This window comes from Mus pahari, chromosome X (assembly GCF_900095145.1).
Source record: "Mus pahari chromosome X, PAHARI_EIJ_v1.1, whole genome shotgun sequence".
Classification (NCBI taxonomy): Eukaryota; Metazoa; Chordata; class Mammalia; order Rodentia; family Muridae; genus Mus; species Mus pahari.
In genome coordinates, this window is record NC_034613.1 from 118,863,920 (window position 1) to 118,868,845 (window position 4,926).

Here is a 4,926-nt window from a genome sequence, read left to right on the forward strand (position 1 = left end):
ATCTCTCTCTCTCTCTCTCTCTCTCTCTCTCTCTCTCTCTCTCTCTCTCTCTGTGTGTGTGTGTGTGTGTGTGTGTGTGTGTGTGTCTCTCTGTAGTTAGAATATTAGAAAAGGAAAGAGCATGGCAGTACATATCAAGGCAAGGTGGGCAAAACTCAAAAGAGGGAGGGTCTTGGAGGAGGGAGAAACTCAAGAGAGACTTTGCAGAGCAGGAAGACCCAGGGGTGCCCTGAAAAGGAATAAAAGGATTGAAGCAAGTGTGCAGAGCATATGAAAGGTTAGAGGAGGAATTATGAAAGAGTTGGGGAGAGGGGAAGAGAATAAAATATTTAACAAAACTGGTAAATAAATCAAATGATAAAACACATTAAAGCACGAGTGCTTCGAGGATGTCTACATTTAGAAAATTGGTCCCAAAAGTTTGGAAATATAGAAAAAGTTTAAAAAAAAAAAGAATGAAATGAAGGTAGAGAGTAGGAGAATAAGAACAGACCAGGGAGGAAGAAAGGGAAAGAAAAAGAAAATGGGAAAGCATGTAGCTTTTTTAAAATATTAAAATATTAACTTTTAAAAATATCATCTTACATCTGACAAAAACAAATAGATCAGGTTAACAGAATTTCTTAAAGTAAAAAAAGAGTATGTATATGGATGCTTTTGCCTGCCTGTATATCTGTACCACTTGTGTGCCTGGACCCTGTGGAGGCAAGAAGAGGGCATCTAATCCCCTGGAACTGGAGTTACAGATAGTTGTGAGCTGTGACAAGAGATGCTGCCACTCGAACCCTGGTTCTCTGCAAGAGCAGCCAGTGCTCTTCCCTGCTGAGCCACCCTCTAGACACCACCCTCATTTAAAAAATAGAGAGAGAGTATTATGTTCCCAAGGCTACCCTTCAACTAGACAGCCAAAAGTTCTTATGCCTAATACCTCCCAAGTGCTGAGGTAACACGCATGTGCCACCACATCCAATTTTTTTTGTTTACTTTATGTATATTGTCTGGCTATGCACTATATGCATGTAGTTCTCATGGAGTCCAGAACAGAGGGTCAAATACCCTGGAACCAGAATTAGAAAAGCCTGTGCACAATCCTGTGCATCTTGTGGGTGCTAGATATAGAACCTGGATCCTGCAGAAGAGCAGCCAGTTCTTTTATCCACTAAGCCATCTCTCCAGCCATCTCTAACATTATATAGATACTTTTATCCATCATCACACCATTAATAAGTAGAAAATTAAAATAAACTTGAGGCTTGTTTTTAATTTTAAAAAGAGAACGGTTGGAGTTGGAGGGTGATAGGTTTGATCAAAATACACTGCACAAAGTTCTCAAAGAATAAAATAAAACCAAAAAAAAAAAAAAAAAAAAACCCAAAACGCATTTTGGGACTGGAGAGATGGCTTGACAGTTAAAAGTTTGTGCTGCTCATAAAGATGCCCTAAGTTTGGATACCAACACCCAAATTAGAAAGCTCACTGTAACTCCAGCTTCAGGGTACCTGAGGCCTTTTGGTCTCCTTGAAAACATGTGATCCCTTGGTGTCAAGCAAACACAAAAAAAGAAAAAGCATCTAAAGAAATGTATAGCCAAACTTTAGCAACTATTAAATCTACAGTGAGTGTACCTGGGTGATGGGATACCACTGACTATTTTTGCTGTTTGAAGTATATCATAATTTTTATAAGAGGGATTACTTAATGTTCTAGAATATAGAGGGACAAAAAAATATAGTGTTTGTGGTCTGAAGAGGGAGGTGTGCTCTAAGATCAATTATAGCCTTTCTTGTAGTCAACTTAATTGGCTACTTGGTAGAAAATTAAATTATAAATTAATAGACATGTAATTTTTGAAGAAGATATTCATAAAGAAAGCTAATCACTGTGAGTGTTATTAAGGCACTTGAGTCTCCTCGAGACTCCTATGATTCATATATTTTAAAAATCATTTTGAAAATGTCTATTTGGTTTTTTAAAATGCATCCAACCTAACTCTTCTATAAAAAAGACACCATAGCAAATCGCTGCTGCTTGAGCATAATAAACTAGACGGCCAAATTCAAATGTCCAAGGGGGACAGACACTCCCATGCAAGTCCAGACCTCTGTGCTTCCTTGTTGGCTTCTTCTTAAGTCCAACAGAATGAAAGGGTTCAAGTTGCATAAATAATCAAGATTTTATACTGTTACTTTGTAACACACACACACACACACACACACACACACACACCTGGAAATTCTGTTGCTGGCTTGGTTAGGCTAAATAAGTTAAAAACAAGTCACTGACTAAAATATTGTTAGGTTTTTAAGGCAAAATTTAAAGAATGTTAAACACACTAAAAAAATTCCCCCAGGACAATATTAAACAAACAAGTAAACACCAAACTTGTAAACAAGGCTCAAACTCCTATATAAAATCTGGAGTTACATGACTAAATGTGAGGAATAAGAATATGGTATTATGATACAGGGATAGGAGAAATTTTCATCTTTGAATGTTGGTATATATAACCAGTGTTTTAAGGTGGTTACGTATATTCTAAAAAAAATTTCTAAGTGATATCCCGTTTCTGTAGTTAGAAGCCCACAGAAACCTTCAGTTGTATCTTCCTCAATCTTTTACAACATTCAAATTTCATGACTTTAGAAAAGAATTAGAAGTCAAATTCAGCTACCAGTACTCAGGACAGGCAAGTAAGAGAAGCACTCTGTACTTCTCTTCCCCCTAGATCTGCTATACTATTAAAGCAGGCTACGGGAGACTGTTGGACTTAGTCAAGTGAGTCAAAAGGGTCCTAGTCTCTGAGAAGCACTCAGTGACACCAGGAATCCAGGCAAGTCACTGGGCGTCTCAAGTAACAGTGTTTCGCAACCTTGAAGTTTCTGTCTGCAAGTCCTGGGAGGTTTATCTCAGATCTGGGAGCCACCATTTTCTATATCTTCAACCTTCTGGAAAACAAGGCTCAGCACTGGACTCCATCTTGCAGGGGCAAACCAAATCTTGAAGAGTCGCATTAAATCCCTAAAATAAATAGCACTTACTTTTCCAAGTGGGAAGAGGGACTGAATACCTTTATATCTGCCACTGTGCTGCAAACACACAGAACCAATTTCCAGAGTATTCCAGAACAATCTGCACATTTGATAAATTCAGTAAAGGCATACAAAAGTCTGAAACCCAGTGGTGTAGGGGCAGTGTTTTTCACAATGAAATATGATTTATTAATAAATCATGGTCTATATCTTAAAAATATAAAGTGCTAGATTATACTTGCACATAATAATGATTTTTACAAACTTGTCAACTATATTGTCTGTGAACTACAGACACAATATAAAGTTGGTTTTGTTTTGTTTTTTAAGGAAAATGGCTTGCTACTTAGTCCAGGCTGGCCTTGAACTTGTGATCCTCCTGCTTCAGTCTAGTGCTTTCAGAAGTACAGACATAATCCCTTACACCCAGTTCTTAAAATGTATTTCTTTCTATGACTCAGCATCAAAAGATTTCCAAAACAGTGGCTGAATATTACAGATGTGGAATTAATGGAGAAAGGGGCACAACAAAGACCAAACAAGGAAACGAACTGAGATACCAAAATATATATAACACTCTGTAAAAGTATCTAGACACTTAAAATGGAAGGTATTTAATCTGTGATCACCCACAGTAATAAAGGGAATTATGGTATTGCTTATTTGGCTAAAAAGGCAATAATTTAAGTATCCTACTCCCATATTTTTGTTTATCTTGCATAATAACAAGCAGAATAATAAATTACTAAAACTTCATTATCACTTTCCCTTTGCCATATGCGGCGAAGTTATGAAAAGCACAGTAGCTGAGACAAGGGCAGTAGTTCAGGACCTTCATAATCGAATTCCACTCCCTGTGTAACAAAAGAATATTATTAAAACTATCCTATATCTCCTAGCTTACAGCTGGTATTAGATATCCAAGTTAATTTTACACCATTTTTCCTACCTTTCTCCTTTACAAAATCAAATCAAGCAATTCGTGGGAAACTCCTCTAACATGAAGATACTTCCCTATCAGCTACTAAAAGTACACACACCTTGGCGTCCCTACTCGGGAGCAGGCAAAGCTGGGCACTCTGCCCAAAGACTTTCCTGGGACTTAGGAGGCACGGTGGCCTCCTCCGCGGGAGCATCTTACCCGCTGATCCCCTCTGCTTTCCCCTGGGCTCCCGGACAGACGGACAGGCTTTTCCCTGGCCTCTGGGACAGACCAGCTCTCCGCTCCACCACCCCACCCCGGCCTCCTGGACGGACCCTTTTCCCCCACCCCTGGGCTCCCGGATGGACCCGCTTTCGACTTGGCCTCCCAGACTGACCCGCTCTCCCCTCGGGCTCCGAGACGGACCCCGGACCTGCTCTCCTCGGGCTCCCGGACGGACCCACTTTCCACCCTCCACCCGGGATCCGGAACGGACCCTGGACCGGCTTTCCACTGGGGTCCCGGACGGACTCTCTCCACCCCCCCCTCACCGCCGGGCTCCAGGACGGACCCCGGACCTGCTCTCCCCGGGCTCCCGGACCGACCTGGTTTCCCCCCAGGCTCCGGGACGGACACCGGACCGGCTTTCCGCTGGGGTCCTGGACGGACTCGCTCCCCCCCACCGGGGCTCCCAGACGGATCCCGGACCCGCTCTCCTGGGGGCCTGGACCGACCCGCTTTCTCCCCGGACTCCGGGACTGACCCCGGACCTGCTCTCCCCGGGCTCCCGGACGGACCCGCTTTCTCCCCGGACTCCCGGACAGACCCGCTCTCTCCCCCGGGGCTACCAGACGGACCCCGGACCCGCTCTCTTCCGGGCTCCGGGACGGACCCCGGACCCGCTCTCCCCTGGGCTCCGGGACGGACCCCGGACCCGCTCTCCCCTGGGCTCCGGGACGGAACGGACCCCGGACC

At 43.2% G+C, this 4,926-nt stretch overlaps 1 protein-coding gene across 1 annotated transcript in view; it reads right to left on the bottom strand.

Moving 5' to 3' along the window:
• Nucleotides 1–4,926, bottom strand: part of Nup62cl (nucleoporin 62 C-terminal like) — a 58,654-nt gene that overhangs the window by 52,937 nt on the left and 791 nt on the right. The window lies entirely within an intron of this gene.